We start from the raw sequence: 22,327 nt of genomic DNA, 5'->3' as shown, positions 1-22,327 counted from the left end.
TCTTTTGTGGCTGGATTTTCACATTTCATGGAAAATATGCCTCTGGATATTTTGTTTTTCTCTTTCAAGAAGACTCCTTTCAGAAGAAGAGAGTTTTGTGAAGTTTAAATTCAACAAAGCTGTCAGAGGAAAGGGCTGAGGATAAAAAGAAAAAGAATTTTTTGAACAGCTGCACAGAATTTAATGGAGTTCAAAACAATAAAAAAGGGATCTATAAAAATTTAATACAGATTCTGTGAAAACCACTCTAAACCTTTGCAAAGATTATTAGGGAGTGTTGTGTTCTACACCACCTCACTTTTAACCATATCATAGATTATTTTCTGATGTAACTCTGAGCTAATAAATGTTATAAAACTGATTTAAAAACTCAAAAAAAAAAATGTAGACAAATAATGTCCCAAACTATGCAAAGTATATCATCATTTTGGTTTGGGAAATGTACTTATTTTCCTATCACACTTTTCTCCTTTGGCGTCTTGGAAAAGTTACTTGAGAAGAATCTGTCAAAAGTGGCTATACTTAGCATTTTAAATTGGTGGCTGTCTGTGACAGCAAATAATTGGGGTAGCAAAATATTTAGCATTAGCTGGTGATGTAAATCATTGTGATGAAGATGGAAAGGGCAACAAAGTCTATACAGAAGATGCAGTTGACTATTCTACAATTTTTTTATGGAGATAGGCACCTAAAAGACTAGCAAGCATGGTGTAGAACGCTGCTGCTAGTACATTTCTCTTGCTTTATCTTCTACTTCATCTCATAAAAAGCCTGTTGATTTTTGAATGTGAAGGGATACATTATGCAGACGTACCGGATGATGAGCTTAATATTGTACATCTTTTTCTGTAAAGTGGGAAATACAGATTAAGAACATGTGAGAAGCAATGGGAAATAACAAATGAACAGTGTAACTTAAATTTTATTGTGTAGATTCTGGCAAGTGGTTTGAAAACATTAATTGATACTGGAGTTCTTTTAGTCTCTGCTGCTAGATTTGTGAATTACATCGGGTCTCCTGATATAAATCTCTTTATGGAACCATGAGCTTACTTTATGTCGAATTTATCATCTGGTGGTGAATGATAAAAATATACATGCTGCAAGACACTCTCTACTCTGAAGAGCATGCAGTGTCTCATGTTGCTGAAATAGGGAAAGATATCCTGGAGACTGGAGAAAAAAAAATCTACATGAACATACAGACATTCCTGTGTCCACGCTGACAGAGCTCTGATTAAGAGATGTGTGAGATAAGTGCCAGACAGCGCCAGAATAACTTTCTTGGCAATTTTAGTAATGCTCTGTGACCTTACTGATCTACTCCACCTCTCAAAAGATTGCCACATTGATTGCATTTCAAAATGGAATGTTGCCTTCAAGTTTTAAGATACCCAGGACAAAGCAACAAGGGATGAAGATGTAGACTGTAGCTGAACAGTTTTCTAACAAAGTTTATTAAATAGTGATTTTGAAACAGACTGTGTATTTGAATTCCCACATTAGACACAGGTTAAAAGCATTTTTTCATTTAGAATTTATGGAAAAAGATAGTTTTTTGGTGGCATTACAGTTTCAGAATAATGCTGACTGAAGTCCTACTAAGTAGCTTTCAGTAATGAAGCTTATACCATTACCTGGAACGTGAATCTCAGGTAAGTCCACAGCATAGTGGATCATAAAGGTCATTAAAACCCGTCTCTTTCAGAACACAAGACCTTTGTCAGGGGGAAAGGCTAGAAAAAAAGCTAAGCTTCCATTTTTTTCCCTGATCTGGGGATCAAGAAAAATTATACATACCATTTCCCAAATCTCATTTCTCAATGCAGCTTCATTTTAACATAAAGATGTTAAAACAGTCTGTGGAAAATTTTCTCATTTCTTATGTACACAGACAAAAGTGCCAAACATTGGGTCTTGAAGCTTCTGTGCAAATTTACTGCCAAAAACTGAGGGTCCAACTTTGTAATGGACTCTTGCTTTGAACCCTCTACCCAAAAAAAGACTATTACTGTTACAGACTTTGAGGGTCTTCATTTGCTGCATTCACTCGCAAAGTAAATAGTTTTCCATTTCACATTCTTTCCATTTGTATCTTGATGAAAATTGTCTTTATCATAAACCATGTTGAGAAATCAAGAAAAATGTTTAAACATCTAAAGAATAAGGTTAGACACTGAGTATCAAAATTAATGGCCAAAATTAAATTAATTTTTTTTTCTTTTTTAAATGTCCCTTAAAGCTCTAAAAAATCCAGTAAAAGTTTGTATTTGATAGTATCAATGGACAATTTTAATCTTTACTTTAAATTTCAACACTGTAAACATTTTTTGTCTAAGAATTTGAATAATGCAAGGAATGTTATGTACACAAAACATTTAAATCTGATATCTCTTTTTCGAGGAGAAAAACAAACTTCCATTTTCTTAGATTTGAATTTGTTGCATCAAGCTAAGTGTGACTATTTGATTACTTAGATAAAATACACTTTTTTTTCTTGAGAAACTCTCACCGCAAATCTTAAAAGGTAACCTTGTTATTTCTAGGTTTAAACAATTGTAAAATAAATGATCTATATTCTCACACCTGCTGCTTTACCATTCATACACATGATGCTTTATAAGAGGAGTAGAGGAAAGGTTGCAACTACAAAAGATTCTATAATTCAGAGTAAAGAAAAGAAACAAAAACCCTTGATGCTTTAAAAAATTGATGAACATCTCCAATCAACAAAGTGATGTTTTATGGAGCTAGTCCAAAATGTATTAAAGAAATTCTTTGATGAATTTTTAGCTGTCCTCTCAAAACTGATTCTATTGAATCTTTTAAAATGCATGAACACACACACAGACATGCATTCATTTAAATAACATAATGTTGTTATTATTATTATTGCGTTAAGTACTCCAGTTGTACTGAACTCAACACAAACATGAATACTAAACTGGTATATAAATTCCCATATAGTAAACAATACATCTAGAGCAGACTCCCTCAGACTTACGCCAGTTGTTTCAGGGAAGCTAAGGCTGTTACACTGATAGGTAAAGAAGAGAGGACTGTGTAATTAATTTTATTTCCAGCTGTTGAGATTTCAGGCTATAATTCCAAGCTGTCTAAGCAAACGTCCTCTTTTCCTTTACTTCTTTCCAGGCAAACTGATCAGATATGCTTTGGGGATTGGCTGTGTGCCCAGTTTCCACAAATGCCAAAGACTCCTGCACACTAAGTTAATTAAAATTGACTGCTTGTCTTAGGCAGAAAAAACAGGCTAAATTCTGGCTTGTTCTAAAAAAAAAGATTGAACAATTTAGGCAAACAAAATAACTTTCTAGTTAACCTGGGAATAAAAATAGCATATAGCTTTGCCTTGAACAAAACAGATCATATTTTTATTTTGTTTTCATTTCTACATCAAAGGTTTTTTTCCTATTGTGTTTTGTTGATTTTTTTCTTTATCCTTCTGCAGTGAATGGTAAATTGTTAGATCTGTGTATCCCAAGGACACAAAGACATATATCAAATGAAGGGTATAGACAGGTTTTACAGACTGAAGCTATAAATGACAATAAAAAGTCTAATCTTGCAGATGCTTAAACCTCACAGGTGTCTCCCCTTTTGACTGAAACTTCCCCAGTGCCTAGTGTGACTTTCTCACTGAAATTCACCAAAACTGCTGCAGTCTACAGGGCTCAGCAGCTGTCATATGCCTAAAAGCAGCCAAGTACCAAAGTCTCTAAAGGACATTCAATATGCATTTCCTAATAACAACTGACTGACATTGACAATAGCACACACAATGAACTAAAAACGTGTCTCAGATTTACAGTATTTGTACATTCAGGTTCAATGATCTCAGGTTAGGGGGTTAAAATTCACACATTCCTGAAGGTGTTTTTTGTTTTACTTGTAGGGAGTACTGAGAGGTCTAAGGTTAGCAGGTTAGCACTTCCTTCTTCTTCCTCTGCTGCTCTGCAGGGAATATTATGTGATTCACAGGAATATACAGACAGAGGTAAAAGAAGAAATTGATGGGAAGCCAGAAGCCCTGGAATGTACATAATTCTATAATTCAGCTTTTATAGTGTTCATAAATTCTGTCTTTGCTTCAAGAGGCTCTTTTATGCTTTTTAGTAATCAGTATTCTGGGGAATAAAGATGAGCAGGCTTGACAAGAAACCCATAATTGACTATTTCCCTGATGAGTCCCCACCCCACAAGGTTACAGAGTCATATGCGGGGTGTTTCTAATGGATCTTGAATTCTCCTTTGTATAGTTGAAAATCTCAGTCTGTCAGGTAAAGAAGGTTTCTAGAGAAAAATGGCCTATCATTTGTAAGCCCATTCTTCAGGGGGAAAAGTGACATGAATTTGCTAGTAGGTGACATCATATCACAGCTTTATTTTAGAAGAAAAGGCTTTGACTTTAAAAAGGATCTATACCAGGATAGATTTCTAGCTTCTGGATATGAAACAAACAGATGTGTGTCCTTAGGGGACTATGTCCCCAGGAAATCTTTGTGTTTCCTATTGATTTTGTATTTATGACTTCCCCAGCACACTGTCTATTCTGGTTTGCAATCTGGGATTTAAGCATCTCCCAGTGATGCAACAGATGCCCTCAAATCAATATATAGCCTCAAAATATATTTTTAGTTGTATATTTTTGTGTTTTCCCAAGAGAATTTGATTTAAAATGAGTTTTTTTCCCCTAGAAACAATCAACCTGCTAAGTGATGCCACTGCTCTACCTACATGATTATGATAGTGTGTAAATGTGTCAAATGCTGTTCATAAGAGCAGTGTTATATTAATTTTACCTCTTGTAATGAATCTAAGCAGAATTAATAAGTAATCTTAATAGGGCATTCAAGAAACAAGCCGTGAAAGGAATCAGGCAGCCTAATGTTTAACCAATGGATGTTAATCTCTACAGTGTTCTTTCAAGACATGGGCTCATAGGCCTTAGGAACCAGTGTCAAAGCAAGATCCAAGATGCAAAATCAATTCTTAGCAGACCAAAGGTTAAAATAAACATTACATTTTAAGGATTTTTTGTACAAAAGATACATTTACATATAGATATATATAAGCATAAATACATAAAATAAAATTAGAGAGATAAGATATACAATTGGTCCTAATTCTGTTATAAGTCATATATGGATACACAACAGAATTAAGTTTTTTATTTCTAATCTTGAATTATTTTTCAAATAGTCACAATTTTTAAAAATACATTACTTAGGTGAAATGTTAAATGTGTCTATTCTTCTTAATAGAAGAATGCATTATAAATTGAATGCTCAACTTCCTTTGTAACTTGATTTTTCATTGTGTTTTTAAATGCCTAGTGGATTAAATGTTACCATTTGGGTGGATTTTTGAATGCAGTGAATAAATGGAAATATGAGCAAATATGGTTGTGAAAAGTGCTTGCATATGTCATGTTTTTCACTGTTAGATTATTTTCAGTTTCTCACTAAGCAGCAAAAATAAGACTTACACTGCACTAAACAAATTTGCTGAAATCCTCTAAGTAATTCACATTTTAAAGAAAAGAAAATATGCAAAAATAAAATTATTATTTAGAAACTTCTCAACAGTGACAATGGCAATTTCATTGATATTTTGTAGTAATCTTTCTCTTTTTTTTTGATGTATCTGCAATGCTCAATGCACTGTCAGCAGAAAAAATTTATCCTGGTCTGAAACTGCTCCTGGTATCTCACTTAGGGCTTGTTTAGAAGTAGCTTGGGTGCATTGCTGACTTGTGAAACACACGTCCATTGTTTGTGTTTTACATCCTTTTTGCACACTGAATTTTAAACATATTTCCTACTTTCCTTCATTGTTTTCTCATTAGCTCTTTTATCAGTGAATTCAAATGAACCATGATTTTAAAACTATTTCTACAAGAGAATTTTAAATTGGTAAATATTTTTGCATTATTTAAATCTAAATCTGCTTCATGTCTTGATGAGATTGAAGCCTGAAAAAAGCTAGAAGTCAGATGAACTGTAACAAAATCAAAAATTGAACTAAATCCTTTACTAAGGAAATTTGTTTGAACTGTCCAATATTAAATGTTTAAAAATGTAAAGGTACATACAAACTTCATCCATTAATTTTTACATAAAACTACCCTGAACTATGTAGTTTCTCCTTCATACCAAATTTTGTGCTGCTTAGGATCACTAAATAAGATACACAGAAGTAACAGAAAACCATCTATTATCAGTTAAATAGAAAAAACTAATAGGCCTTATATTTCTGAAGACTTTGATTCTTCACCAAAATCTGTTTACAGTCTTCAAAGTAATGCTATCACTTATTAAAGGCCAAGTGTAAGTGAAGTATCAAGTTTCCTTGAAGTGGTCAAGAAACCATAAATCAGGAATGGTTTGAAAATGAGATTATTCAATGTGTTACATGAAAGTAAGGTGAGAAACATGACAGCAGCAAGATATCACAAGTTTAAGATAAAAGTCGTCATTTGAGTGAAGAATTTTATTTGTTTTAAATAGAAAAAATAATTTTAATTTTCATGTTTCATTTTCTTACAGAGGTAACAAAGCTATTAACACATTGAAAGTATTTATTCTTTCTAATATGGCTTAGAACATAAACACATACTATTCTCTTTTCAAACACATTTTTCAGAAACTGTCTTTGCATTTACCATATAAAATAATTCATAATTTGTAATAATTTATAAAAAAACAAGGAAAGTGTTTGCGTTGGAGTTTTGGCATGTAGATCTGAGCTAGGCCTTCGAGGGATACATGTCAATAGAAGTAATAGGGAGATTCTTCTTGAAGGCATCTAGAGAGAGTGAAAAAGAATTCCGCAAAGTTTCTAGAACATAACTATTGCTAGGCCCAAGGAATTACAAAATAAGATTCATAATGGCCATACAAAGATTAATACATTCAGCAGTATCTGCCTTAATTAAGGTAAAGGTGTTGGAATCCAAGCTACCTTTTCAGACCTGCTCTAGTCTGTTACATCTATTTTCTTTTTAGCAAAGGATTCACCTTGAAGAACGGTCATACAATGCAAGAGAGCTGAAATTTTAGTCATAAATCCTTAGCTCCTAATCCTGGATTCAGGTATTAGATATTCTTTTGCCTTGCTTTCCTTCTCTCTATACCTGTTAAAATGGTTATGTAATTAAAAAAAAAAAAAAAAAAAAAAAGGAAGGGAAACCTAAGGTATAGCTGGTTGTAAACTTTATGTAAGTTTAAGGTAAATACCTATTCTAACAGGATACTCTCAGTGTGACCTGAGAATAATTCTTAAAGGCAGTTTTGATGTGGCCACATGTCGCTTTTCCCTTACTGCCGGCATTGCCAGCATTCCAGGCTGGTCAGAGAGCCTCAGATAGAGAACTTAATATTGAAAATGTAATTCAGCTTCCTGGTGCCTACTGCTGACCTAGGAATCTTTGTGCATTGACTCTATCCATGTTATGTATAATTTTGAGACTGAACACTCCTGGTATCGCTTAGCTATTTGTTCCAGCTCACACCACTCTGTCTGGAGTCATTGCTTCAGTCTCACTCCCACTGATGCCATTCTCCACTCTTTTCTTCCCTTCATTTTCTCCTCTCTCCTATCTGACTGACCTTCCTTCCCTCATTGATCTTCCTTTAACAAAAATCCACTTGAAAAAGTCAAAGGCTGGACACAATTCAAACAGAAAAATGGAGAACCAGCAGGAAGACTACAAACCTAGACATAATTTGTTCTTCTCTTGTCAAGCTCCATTCCTTGGACTTGAATAGACTGCAAAGCTTTTAAGCTGCCTCAAAAATGCTCTTGCAACTAGATATGATAAGTAACTGATAAGTTACTTAATTTAGTATCTTCTATTTTGCAAAGAGGGCAAGCCCTAGAGGGCATCTGATCTGTGATTATTTTCATAAGTTCATGGCTCCAAGTCCGGTCCTCAGGTTATGCACAATTTCTATTATGCTTCTTTCTTACTCTAGATATTCAAATGAAAGCCTATTAAACTACAACACATGGAAGAAGAAATTATGGTGATTTTCATGTTTTGTGTGCTATCACTAGTTACAGAATGGTTAAGAAGTTTAGGAGTTTTTCTTTAGCTGTTCAGTTTGCTTCTTTTTTTTCTCTAATCTAGTGCTGGAAAAAAGTATGGAGGCTAGCAACAAAGCTTTAAAAAAGAAAAGGATAAGCCTTAATGCTGTTGCTCACACTACTTCATGGATTTGAAGTAACCCCATTCAAGTTGAATGAGTGAGAGGGAACAAAAAGAAATCAATTTTTAACTGTTTATTTACCAGTAGCACCTAATTTTTTGGTATCGTTTATTAGAATCAGTGACAGAACTAAGGAAAACGGATTAAAAACAGTAAAAAAAACCCTGGATCATGAGGCAATGACTATGACAATGAACAAAATAAGAATACAGTGCTACACTAAAAAGGATTACAGTTTTTCTTGCAGTGCAAATAAGTATCTAAACCATAAACAGTTGACTAATACACTTACTTCGTAATTAACTTTGGTATTTACACACCAAAAAGAACAAAAATAATCCTTCAATAAACTACTGTTAGTAAATCTAGAAAGGAACTAAAAGATAACATCATATGGCTTTGAGTTACTGTTCAGATAATTGGTATGCTGCAGGTGTCATCAAATTAAAGTTAGATAATACTCCCCTCAAAAGCGCCATTTTCAAATTGTTAGAGAAGGAGCCAAAAAACTATTTTCATCCTATAGGATTTAAGGGTCTCAGGTGTTCATTACAGCTGGTACTGATTTGTCTCATGATTACATTTCTTTTTTGAGAATGTTTCTTCCTGATCTTTGTTAGCAGTCTAAATGGAGAAGTTTTATCTTTTCTCCAGAGATCTGCCTTTTGCATAGCACAATATACAATTTACAGCAAGGCTTAAAAAGATTTTCAAGAGGAAATAAAGGGATCTCCTAACCTTGCCAAAGTATAAAAGATTGACAAACAGGAATTCTGAGCTGGTGAATAGGGTGATATTGACTTTATATGTTGGTAAGGTGGACATTAGATTAGAGAAAGAAAGGTTTGCAGACTCACAGTTTTGAAAAAAAAAGAGGTGCACACATACAAGAGAAATAACTTCCCTGTTTTACAATAAGTTCATGGCTGGCGATGAGGTAGGTTATCCTGCACTTGCTGAGGAGGTGCCCTTCAGGAGAAGCAAGGCTGATTGTCAGAATCTAAATCATTGCATCTGAGAAACGTGGTTGAAGGAACATTGAAATAATTTTTTAAAATTTTTTTTTAATTGTATAAAAATGCTTTGAGAAGAGTTGCGATGATATTGGAAACAATAAGTGCTTTTGTAAGCTTTTACAAATTCCTATGTTAAGGTACTCGAATCATTTGCATGATACAATAATACTCTTAACAGTTTTCTATTTCCAGCAATGGTTCTACTTTCACCTATTAAAAATCTTGTGAAATATTAGCCCACTGAAATTTTTCATCTCTGACTTGAGGAAAATAACTGATGGACTGGTACAATGTCTTCACATTACTGTGACCTTCCATTTGTTTTTATCTTCCCATAAAATACGATTTTTTCAACAAAAGAGCCGTTCATTGAAGAAAAAGAAATAAAATGTGTTTAACAAGATCTTCCTATATCTTTAATTAACTTCACCAATCTCATAACATTTTACAAGTTTAAGGGTTCCATCCATACGTCTTCTGTATTTTTTCCTTCCATTTCTTCCTGAATACAAACTGGTCAATTTCAGCTATATTTGAAAAAGTCATGGAAGCTTTATGAAAATATGTATCTGTAGAGAAAGGATAGTAGATGCCAGGCATCATGCAATCCATTTTGATGGTTGATTTCCCATAAATCAATAGGTGTGTAATGTCCAAGCTATTGACTGGCCATTAGGATGGCTGTTACCTTAGAAGGGTTGTCAAAAACAAAGTGGAGCATGGGTCATAAGGAACACAAATGAACAACAAAGGAGGTTCAGCTGGTATTTTTCCTGCTTGTCAAACAACTTCTATTTGTTTATGTAACTTCATATTAATTTATGAATGGCCTTTTCAACTTGCCTCTGTGATTTTAGGCATTTCAAATTTATAGAGATGAGATCTTGGTATCTAACTTCTCAAGGCTTGCTGGAAATTATACATATAAATATAAAACTTCGAACATTAATTTAAATATTAGCCATTAATCTTGCCTGAAATCAGATTTTGGGAATAATTTCTATATAAAGATGCAAGTATTTAGAGCTTTTTAAATTTTTTTTTTCTCTGAATTTTTCACAGATTTCCTCACTGTTTATTTTTGATAATGGACTGTTAACAAAAAGGGTGAATTAGCAATAACCTTGGTAATTTTTAATTTACAGATTCCTGGAAAGCTATGCTTACATAATAACAAAATTGTGGTACATATTTCAGTTACATGTAAGCAAATTTACTAATCAAAGCCCCAACTGAGAAACAGCCAAGGATGTCTCCAGCTTCTTTCCGAATGTGTTTTTAAATTGACACGTATTTAGAAAAGCAGTTAAGCACTTGTTTAGACCATTGAAGTTAATGTTTAGCCTTCAGTTTTCTTCTCCTGAATTTTATATAAATAGCTGCTACAAGAAAAAAGTGACAGTTTCAGCTACAGTTTGACTGTGATGGTAGAACAATCACCTCATTGAATGACTTCATAATTTTTATTCAGTGATTTTGAGGTAGTTTTAGATGGCAAGAATACCTTACTGCTATTTTTTGGTTTTTTAGCACTGCAGTACCACTGTAAGTTAACTGACTTGGAAGTAGGCATATAAAACTTCCAGATAAATTTAAATTTATTTCATATTATAAAAGATTTATTGAATTTAATGATGTGCACGCCAAGTAGAATTAAATTAAATCTTTACCCCAAAGGAATTGTTTGAATTCCTTGACTAACAAATAGAAGAGTATTATTTCAATAGTGAGCATTTATACATAAATATTTTATATTAAAAAGTTTTTTTTAAAAATAACATGACTAGACTACTAGGAGGAAATATGTCAGAAATCCATAGAAAAAAGGCAGCAGTTTTATTACTTATAGATAGAATTATGGAATTTGGTCCTTCCCTGTGGGTTTTTCTTTTTAAGACTAAGCAGTTTGGAATAGCTATTCTTACCCTTGACAATGTAGCCTATAAACAGTTGGTATAAATTGCTTACAGATACCAGCTCTAAAGAAGACAATAATTACAAATCTGCTGGAGATCTTTAACATTCTGCTTGGATGTCTGTGGAATCACTTGCCTGCATGATTATAGAAAGGAGTAGACATGTGAAATGATTAAGCTGTGCCTATCAAAAAAATTACCAGATTCTCCTGTATACCTTCCAGGGCTTAATTGACAGTGGATTTTAAACAGGTACTGAGGAAGCTGAAGGATAGAATATGCCCTTTCTTCACACACTGTCTCGTGGAATATTAGTCACTGTTGCTGCTTTAAATTGCCGTTGAATTACACCAGGACTAACCGGGAAGGTGCTTAGATTGGTAAAGACAAAAACCAAAAAAAACCAAAAAACCCAAAAATCCCTGAATAAAATAGATACTAAAGAACATAGAAAAAACACCCAACCATATTGTATTAGGAGGATTGATGTGGTCCTAAAATTTCTCAATAGCCTCATTGCTGTGCTCTCACAAGGCCTATGAGAGGATTTTGTTGGATGCTTAAAACGTAGTATTGGCAAAGAAATGTAAACCTATTCCTAATGCCAAATAAAAGCATCAAAGGGGACTAGAACATGATAAAATCCTCAAGATAAAAGCAGTAGGAAGACAGCTACTCAACAGCTGTGAACATAGAATTAAACCTTCCATAAATTGGAAATGGTGTTCCCCAAACCAAGGCTGAAACCAAATAATAGGGTATGTACAATCTCAACACAGGATTCAAACTGGGTCAACAGGATATCGTGACTAATTTTGTGGATGACTGCCAACATGCTCAGACAATTTCAGCCTATTGACCAATGTCAAACAGTTCAAGTTTACTTTCCTCACAAACTTGAATTTTCAAATAAATGTATCTTAGAGCAAATGAGCCAGTAACTACTCAGCAACATAATGCTGAGTGTTAGGTTTGAAGCTTAAGTCAAATCACATTATACCATATTTCAATATGGTATGTGGGTGATAAGAGTAAGGATTTCAAACATGCATGGGATTTGGAAGAATGAAGGAAGGACAAATTCTACACAGTATTAGGACATATAAAAAAATTTAAAAGGTACAAGTCTATACTATAAAGAAAATACCAGTTCCAGTTGTCAAAATACATTTCCATTGCTTTGAATGATCTAATAAAACCAGTTTATCTGCAGAAAAATATATTTTATCTGCTTGTTCTACTCTTCTTAGTAACATTTTTTATTTAATTTACATCTACTTTAGGCCTTTTTTTCTGCTTACACATTTTTTACAGATGTTCATCTTCCATCAGCTATCACTTTACCCTTTTGTCTCCATGGAATTGAAATTTCAACTACACATATACGCTGAATTTTTATCCTCCAGTTGCTGACAAGATCTCTTCTAAATGTCTTCTGTACCAACAATTCTGTGAAACAGAGTCTGTATCTAAGCTAGTAAAAAGGGCATGGACTCAGACACTGGCTCAAGATTGGAATGTTAGCAGAGGGACAGGCATTGATCTGTCCTCTCTGGTGACCAGTGATAGAACCTGAGGGAATGACATGAAGCTGTTGATTAGGGATAGGGTTCCACAGTTTTGGAGTCAGCCATTTAGATAGAACTAGTAGTCATCATAAAAGCCACACTAATGCTTCTGATCAAAATTTGAAGTCAAATTCAGAGCAAATGGTAAGTCAGTTGCTATTGATTTTGGACTTCACTTATCACTCTATTACTTCTATGTTCTTCATTTCTCTTTTTTGTTCCTGCCATTTATTTTCTTTCTCCCTTTTAAGAAAGATATCAATAGATTCTTCATCTTCCTCCACTCTGTATTCCTGTGAAATAATTTCTTATGAAATTGTCTACCTTATTCTGTAACTGCCTCCTACTAGCATTTTGTGACTCACAGGTCTCTGTCTATGTTCTTGATCTGACATACACCTGTCCAGCCTAATATTTCTGTTTGTCAGATGTCTTCATCTATATAAATGGTTAATGTACTAGTAACAGATTACCAATACAAGGTAAATTTCTTGTGTTTTAACTTACTTCACCTTCTAGGCATTATCAAGCATGCATAATTCATAAAATCACTATTCTTCCCAAACTGCTACTTCTACTGTAACTGTAAATAAAGGAGAAAGTGATGTCTACAGCATTTTTCATTTTCTTCCTCAGGTTATTTCCTCTTATATATTCCACTGCAATAAGAGTAATACTTTGAATTTTCTCAAGTTTCTATTTTATTACTCTCTGGTTTGAAGAAATTTAATCTGTTGTTTAAATACTGTAAAAGGAGTATCCAGTCTTGCATGCATTATCCAAGAATGATCTCACATGAATATTAAGTAAGAAAAGATACAGCTTCAAGTCAGAGTGCTTTTGAGGGTGGAAGAATGTTTGCCTAAACTAAGATCATCATATTGAGTTTATAGAAGAAACACTTGACACTTATCAACACTTCTTGATGAGTTCACTCATCATGAGTCATGAATCATGCTCGTAGTTGATATGATATTACAGTTTGTATCCCACCCTAGATCAAAACTGTAGAAAAAAGGTCAATTATTTTAAGAAGGTAGCTTCCTTACAGTATGTATATCACAGAATCATTAAGGTTGGAAAATATCTCCAAGATCGTGAAGTCTAACCTTTGACCAAACAACACCCTATCAACTAAATCATAGTGCTAAGCGCCATGTCCCACCAGGGATGGTGAACCCACTTTCCTGGGCAGCTTGGTCATGAAGAAATTCTTCCTAATGTACAATCTGAACCTCTCCTAACAGAGCTTGAGGCTCTGTTGTCCCATCCTATCACTATTTGCCTGTGAGAAGAGGCTGACCCCTGCCTTGCTACAACCTCCCGTTAGGTAGACAGGAGGTAGAGGACAGTAATCTCTCCCCTGTGCCTCCTTTTCTTCAGGCTAAGCACCTACAATTCTCTCAGCCACTCTTCAAATCACGTGATTTACTTTCTAGACCCTTCACCAGCTTTGTTGGACTTGCTTTTCTCTGGACTTGAGCCAGTGCTTCAGTGTCCTTCTTGTAGTGAGGGGCCCAGAGCTGAACATGGCACTTGATGTGTGGCCTCAGCAGTGCTAAATACAAAGGGAAATCACTAGCCCAGTCCTGCTGACCACACTATTGCTGATACAGGCCAGGATGCCATTGGCCTTTTTGGCCACCTGGGCACACTGATAGTTCATGCTCAGGTGCTGTTGACCAGCACTCCCTGGTCTTTTTCCATTGAGCAGGTTTCCAGCCACTCCAACCTTACCACTGCCTGAGGTTTTCGTGACCCATACACAGGACTTGGAAATTTGCCTTACTGAACCTCATATCCTTGGCCTTGGTCCATTGATACAGCCTGTCCAGATCCCTCTACAGCACTCTCCTACCCTCAACAGATAAACACTCTGGCCCAACTTGGTGTCTAAATTTGTCATACAACTGAAAAACTAATACTAATTTATTTCATAAGCAGCCATATTTCATTACCTTGGGAATAAAGGAAATGAAACAAAGAATGAGTAGTTTACAAAATGCTGTCAGCAGAAACTAAGAACAACTTTTTTAAGTTTCTCACAAATTTGTGGAATCACTCTCTTTATGTTAATTAATTAACATTCATTATATTAATCCAGTTCTTTACTCCACTTCCTAGGTTAATAAAAATTCCTAGAGATTAAAGGGAAGTTATTTCCAAGGGAAATCAATATGAAAATTTACATCTAGTTTTAAGAAACAAAATAGGATTCCAACATGAGACATAGGAAAAGTGTTTAAAATAAGTCATAGCTGAAAAGTTTTTTTTGTATAAAAATGAGTCCAAATTAAAATCTGAATGAATAAAAAAACTATTGTCATGCAGAAAATATAACAATTTTTTTCTGGAAAATATTTGTATTTTAATCACATCCAGCAATTGGTTAAGAATACAGACTTTCCTCTCTAGTCAGAGAGTGTTCTAATCAGAAAGAACATGAAATTTTTTCATAAAAATGCTAACGCCAATGTTCTTTGTGAACCATATTGTAGTTTTGTTTTATCTTGGACATTGAACTAACCAAGTTCATTCTTTATTTTGGAAGTAAAATGTCGAGTCTTGCTTTTTCTACAGATTAGAAAGGATCAAAACAAGCAATTTCTACCCATGAGATGAAAGAATAGTAAAATATGTTTAATAAAAAGAAAGAAAATATAGTCAAAGAAAGGGAAAATGGTGAGAGAGATCTCTCTAGCAAACAAGGTTAGTTCTTGTGTGCTAGTATGGTATATGCCCTTATTTTTAAATGAGATAGTGTGGTAAGTCTCTCCAGGGGAGGGCTCTGGGGAAATCCCTGTGGGGAAAAGATCCTGAGGATTCCACAAGATGGTGATGAGATTAATGAGAAAAGCATTATTAATATCTATGTAAATTCTTGCATTCATTAATTGGAATACTAGAGTAAAGTTTGACTTCATTAATTCAGACTTTCAAATAATCCAATTACTTTGAACTCTCCATCTTGTTCCGAAAAGCCAGTTTTCTGGGGACCATTTATAACTAATGAATTTGGAACACAACTAAAATCCTAACATTACTCACAAATTATGCAGTGTAATCCCTTGTGATTATTTTCACTGCAAGGCAAACTTTACACATGATGGATAATGAGAAGAAGCAGTAACAGGAGAGAGAACATCTTGTGCTCATAACAATATTTGTGGGAGTGCCTCCTCAGCCTCCCCTCGGCAAACTGTCCAGGATGCCAACAGAGGTGAGTGTCAACAGAACATCCAAAACTGTCTAAAAGAGAGTTTGCCCCAAACTGACAATGGTCAAGAAGACATCTATCGGCCACAATAAACTGCCTAAGTCTAAAGGCATCAGCTTGAGAAGAACTTCAAGAAAAGCTTGGAAATTTGTGATAGTGGGAAGAGAAAAGAAAGCAACAGAGAAGAGTCAAAACCTGTTTTGACACTGTCATAAATCACCCCACTGACATTGCAATCTGTATGTTGACCTTACTGAGAATCCTTCCATCAGATGCCATGGGTGTGTATAGCTGGAGGAATGACAGTTTGAGTGCATGAAATAAGAATCCACACTTCTGGGGTACACGTCTGAAGTTGAGGTGGGGGTTTTCTTATGAGGATATGTTTTATTGTTTTGTAGAGACTGTCATGAGCACACATAAGCCTAGCACCTACACCTCCAGCAGAAGGGTACAGAAATAAATAAATCCTCAAAGAGGTGAGGGGAGTGTTTTTGGGGTGGACTCTGAGGGGAGTGCATGTGTGCCTGTGTGAATGTCGGGATTTTTACAGAAAGTAGTGTAGAAATGTCTAGGTGTTTTGAGTATCAAATATTACATTTTGCCTTCATGAATGCATAATTTGCTAACTGGTGGTTAGTTACATGTTATTAATAAATCTAACAGCTTCAATTTTCACTATATTTACAACACATGAAAATGGTAGATATTTTCCTGCAATATTTCTGTCTGAATGCAATCAATCAAGTAATTCAAAAATTTGAGTAGGTCTACTGTAATTATGTACACCCATGCACCAGCTACCTGGCATAACTGGAAGGAGAGAATATTTCATTCAACTTTATTTTCAACCAGTAACTTTTAAAACACTTGAATTATTTCTAGTAAATAAGGCCAGTTAGAATATAACTTCAGTCAGTTCAGTCTGTGGCTTATAATAAGAATTTTGGCTACTAATAACCTAAATTAAAATGCAGGGGGAATTGGGGGTCTTGTTTTGTGATGTGGTTTTCTGTTTGTTTGGGGTTTTCTGTTTGTTTGGGGTTTTGTCATAGTTTGATAATCAAACAAATCAAGCACCACAGGGTTTTTTTTGGAGCTTTTTGTTATGTTTTGTATTCAGTTTCAAGGAATGAAGTTATTCTGAATTATGTAATATTTTCCTATATGTACAATCTTTTGTACTTTGCTGTAAGTGTATTTCATTTTCCCAGTTTGCAAGAAGGGCTAAAAGGTAATTCTGTAGTTTAGAACAGCAAAATGATTATGAGGATATCATTGAGATTTTATCTACTTCAGTATCTGGAAAGACTCCATTCTCCAGCTGCTAGTGACCATTATGGAGTAAAATTTTAAGACTGTGAAGCAGGGCCATCATCTGGGGTTGGCTGCTGGTGTTACGATGACCATTGTTCTCATCTAAGTACCTGATGGAAGAATGAAAAGCGTTAAAAGTACAGGGCAGATGAATGTCTGACAATTTTTCAAACAGATAAATTTCATCCTCCAATCAATGGCTATGCAAGAATTTTATTCAAAGTAAACCAGATTAAAGAGAAGAAATAAGGATGACCACTATCATTTGGCTTAACTCAGTATTAAGATATTTTGCCATCAGATAGTAGGTCAAAATCCCACAAAAAGTAAAAAGTAACAGGATCCCTTTCTGCTGCATTCTGAGCTTTCTGAACTACTAAATCCAGCCTGCCGTTTCTGTCCATCTGCCTTTGTAATGGAATCATTATATGGTGTGGTTGGAAAGGGACCTTAAAGTTTGCTAGTTCCAAACCCCTGTCATGGCCAGGGACCCCTTTCAGTACACCAGGTTGCTTAGAGCCTGAGCCAACCTGGCCTTGAACCCTTTTTTTAATCCACAACTTTTTGGCCACTTTAAACTTGTAGACAGCTTGAGTACAAACAATAATAAAATTTTTCAATTAAAAGAAATGTCACAAAACCTCAAAATCACTTACCTGTAAATGCAGATTTCTGCCTTCTCTAAAAAAAAGCAATAAAATCATTATAACTATAGTTTTCAATTTTCTTGAAATGATTGAGAGTTATGATCACTAAGTAGACTCTATACTCTAAATTTTACAAGCCTTGACTGCTTCACAGAAATAATAGGGCAATCTCAGAGAGAAAATAGTGTATGCTTAGTGAATCAATAAATTTACATATTGGTTCTTCTCTTCCCCTGATAGGAACATATGGTCAATATGTAGAGATATCACTAAGTTAGAAAACAAGAAGAAAAAGAAACAATAGGTTTTTTAATTTAACAGTGAAAGTAAAAAGTGATAATGAGAACTGCAGAAGGATGTATTTTTTCCAGAGAGAATGAAATAATTGCAAGTTCTGTCGACACACCGGGATCCATGTTAATTATAAGAATGTGAGAACAAAGTATTAAAACAGTAAAATGCTGAGGAGTATTGACTGCACCATATTAGATATGGATCCATTAGATCTGCCTTAAAGTAGAGGAGGCTAAAAACATTGGTTCAATTTTGGATTAGTGAATATATTTGGAATGCAAATACCCCGATTAAAAAAAAAAATCTTGTTTATATTTGTCTAAATTCAGATATTTTGAAACAGCAAATACACTAAGTGTCCCACACACTTCTGAATATTTTTGCTAGGCATAATTTAGAGTTATCCTCGCTAAGGTCCAAGACAAAGCAACCACACTCAACATTGACTCAGTGTCACCACTGGTACTTTGCATGTGGAAACTGGCTTGCAGCTACTGTGAGACTAGCAATTTCTTTAAAACGTGAGGAAGAAGGAACAGACATTTATCTTCCAAGCAGATATCACTGGAAAATAATAAATTCAGTTTTGCAATCCTTGTTTGTCTATTTTAGAAACAAGCAAGTAAAGGAAGAAGGGATAGTAAGAGCAATTCAGAGAAAGCAAGAGAAGTGCAAAGCTTCCTTTCTTGGCAGCCACAAGCCATTAGAAGAGCTTGGCTGCCCATGTAACCACAGCCTCAGGCAGCTGAATGCATGCCCAGAGCAGAAATGGAGACACAAAGAGATTCAGCTTCTTATGGGATTATTCTGAAGTTGAGGGAAGACTTGTGAATGCTTAAACATTGATATTTCTTGCCTGGATTTCTCCAGTGAGAAGAAAGGCAAATAAAATCAAAATGTTACTCTTTCTGTTCTCTGGTACATAATTAAAAGTTTTCTTGTTGCACTTTAATTTATTTGGAAGAAAATCTGCAAAGTGGTGTCTTAAATTTTGATACAACAGACTAACATTTATTCTGGAGTTTAGTTTAAAATGAGCAGCTGAGAATCATATGATACAGCCAGACTAAAGAGAGGGGAATTTGATTTCTCAGTGAAAACAGCTGCTGTGAAATACTATAGTTAGATGAATGGTCCCTAAATAGCTGAGGCTCAAATCAATTAAGATTTCACAGATTTGGATCAGAATTATACAACTGGAGAAGTGAGAGAAGCATGTGCATTTTGAGCACACTGCTTGTTGCATTAGGACTTTGCTTATTAAGATGCTACTGCTTTGAGCTCTCTCTTGTAACAGCAGCATTGTGTGCAATTAAAATCAATAAAAAAATTCAATCTGTTTCTGATGAATGAGGCCAAGTCAGAAGCAATACTCTGTATTTTCCATGTGTTAAACATTCTTTGAGGAAATTAATACAAATCTCTCCTCAGTTTCCAAAACTGGATTATGGAAATTCAAAATCTAATGCTCTGGTCTGAGCAAATGGGCTGTGCCCTGATATTTGCCCTTCAGTACCTTTTCCCCTCAGGGTTCAGATCTACACATGTCTGCATAAATAAAGTCATGTGCAAAACTGACTGACTATTACTATTTTAATGTTCCTTTCATATCACTGATTAAATGGATGAGGTAGGTTTTGCAAACCTACCTTAAAATTCCATATTAATTGAAAGATAACTATCTGCACTAACACAGTCTACTGCAAAGAAGGTGTTCATATAGGCAACATATATGTGAAATATATAGGATGCCTCTTGCACTTTTTGCATGTAAATTCCTACTGAAATGGTATTTTTCTTGGGAACATTTTTCTCCACAACTTAGCAGCTGTGCAGGCTCTGTGCTTGCAGCATGTTTATGGCTCCATACTGTATTGGGAGCATCCATATGCTGAGTGAAATGCTCAAGTATGACAGCCAGGTTTAAGATAATATATGAAAAGAATGCTTTGTACCTCTTCCATGGCATTGCACAATGGCCAACATGCAGGAGGGTAGCTGGAAACATGACTCCTGTAGACCTGAGAGAGAATAAATTATAAGCATCAGAGATAAGGAGAAATTCCCAAATGAAAAGCAAATGGAAAATGTTTGGAATAGCTGTTTAACTTTTTTGCCCAATGGCATATTGGAATAGATATTTAATTTTCAGGATTAGCCAAGATGCCATTGTAATACATCTGTTGAACACTTCTTTAAATCATAGTCAGGCAACTATATCCAGCATATTAGTACCCAGCATATTAACATATAAAGACAAACAATATTATAGTGATTTAGGAATTTCAGCCATTTTGAAATATATGGAATACATCTTACACATGCTGCTATAAGTTTTTTGGTTGATTGTTTTCACTTTTTTGGTTTTGTGTTGTTTGATTTTTTGCTTTTATTTGTCATACTCTTGTGAAGATGCTTTTTATTTTGAAATGCATCTTTTTGTATTTCCAAATCTGCCTACACTCTTTCCTTCTATGCTGGTATTCCTGATAAAGAGCAGCAAGAAATGAATAATATGATGGATATGTGTTTTTCCTCTCAGGATCACAGTCCAAGGTCCATTTTTTATGTATCCAGAAAGCCAGCAAGGCATTCAGACCTTGTTAACAGAAGATCATGCTGATTATCTGCTGAAAAGCAACAGTTCATGGGCCTTATATAATCTAGGTAGAAATATAAGTAGGAAATTAATTATTTCCTACCAGAGTGCAGAGTGTCTGGCTCAAATTTTACCTGAAAAACCTTAATGGTACCTGAAAAACCTTAATGAAGTTTAGAAAAGGGTACACTACATATACTAAAAATGCTAGAAGTTCATTGCCCATAAAGGAACATTTTATTAGTCTGCCCTGTGCACCAAATCTAGGAGTATTAAAGTAAAGATTGAGGATTTTATTGATTTTTTTCCCCTTTTGTGTGTTCAATTCCTCTCTGAGGTTTTTGAAAATATGTATTTGGATGCTTCACCTTATCCTCAGAGTACGGAGGCTCCCTGAAATGTTTATTGAAATATCCCAACAATAATACACTCTTTTCTCAGTTCCCCAGAAACATATCTAACATTTGGTCAGCTACTGTTTAGCAAAATCCAAGAAAACTGAAGCCTTGCCTATGTGATTGGATTACAGAACAGTGAAAGCTATTGGCAGAACTCTCTGTTGATGGTCAATGAATCCATTTTGGTCAAGAAAGCATAACAGAGACCTTTCACTACAGTTCTGCCCCTATAGACAGAACTATAATTCTGTTTGTATATCAGCCAAACTGAATTGATCTTGAGACTGTCATATCTTACCAAGTAAGTATTTTTCATTGCCTTTCTTATCAATTAAGATGCACATTAATAGAATCTTGCTATGCCTTTGTGTAATTTTACACATAAACCACCACAAATCCTGAATAGGGCTGGAAAAAATTATTCTTACTTGTAATATCAGTTCATTCCTTTTAAGAACAATTTCAAATGAGCATAACAGTGTGTGCACAAAAAGATGCACACAAGGGTGGGAAAGAGCAGGACCTCTGCTACGCTTTCAAACATAAATTTCATTGTTTCTTGGTACTTTTTTTTTTTTTTTTCTTTTGACTCTTTGCATGACAGAATCGGATGGGGCTCTGAGAAACCTGGTCTGAAAAAAGTTGTCCCACATCAAGAGGGTCAGAACTAGATGACGTTTAAGGTCCTTTCTAATCCAGACCATTCTATGATTCTGTGATTTGCGGCTGCATGGGTTGGCCCTATGGTCTAGGACTTTTTGACCATCTGAAATAGGAGGCCAGAGATTGAGTTGAATTGTTGCAAAAGACCTAAGATGCTTTTCTGAGACAGGGTCTTCTAGTCCTGCAGACTTTTGTTTCTACTTTTTAACATTTCACCTGATTTTTATCCAGTGTCTGCTTATATGGGTTAGAATCAGACCAGGGGATGATCTAGGGAACAACTACAAATTGCAGCATGAGGAAAAAAAAGCAAAACCAAAAGGAGGATGCAGAAAATGCATGTTGGAATCCTTTATCAGTATTTATGAGTAAAACAACCTATCCTTTTTAAACAAGTATTTTTCTCAACACAAACTGTTGACAGGTAATTTTATACAATATTCCTCCCTTAGCTGTTCTTTGAA

At 34.8% G+C, this 22,327-nt stretch overlaps 1 long non-coding RNA gene across 4 annotated transcripts in view; it reads left to right on the top strand.

Moving 5' to 3' along the window:
- LOC119708314 overlaps positions 1-22,327 on the top strand; it is a 56,180-nt gene that overhangs the window by 20,301 nt on the left and 13,552 nt on the right. For 2 of the 4 annotated variants that reach the window (XR_005259040.1, XR_005259037.1), the window contains exon 4: positions 16,347-16,424. The exons of the other annotated variants lie outside the window; for them this stretch is intronic. This is a non-coding gene — a long non-coding RNA (uncharacterized LOC119708314). The remainder of the gene's footprint in view (positions 1-16,346; positions 16,425-22,327) is intronic. 4 annotated transcript variants of the gene reach the window in all.

The sequence above is a fragment of the Motacilla alba genome, chromosome 1A, assembly GCF_015832195.1.
Source record: "Motacilla alba alba isolate MOTALB_02 chromosome 1A, Motacilla_alba_V1.0_pri, whole genome shotgun sequence".
NCBI lineage: Eukaryota > Metazoa > Chordata > Aves > Passeriformes > Motacillidae > Motacilla > Motacilla alba.
This window is presented reverse-complemented; position numbering and strand designations above follow the sequence as displayed.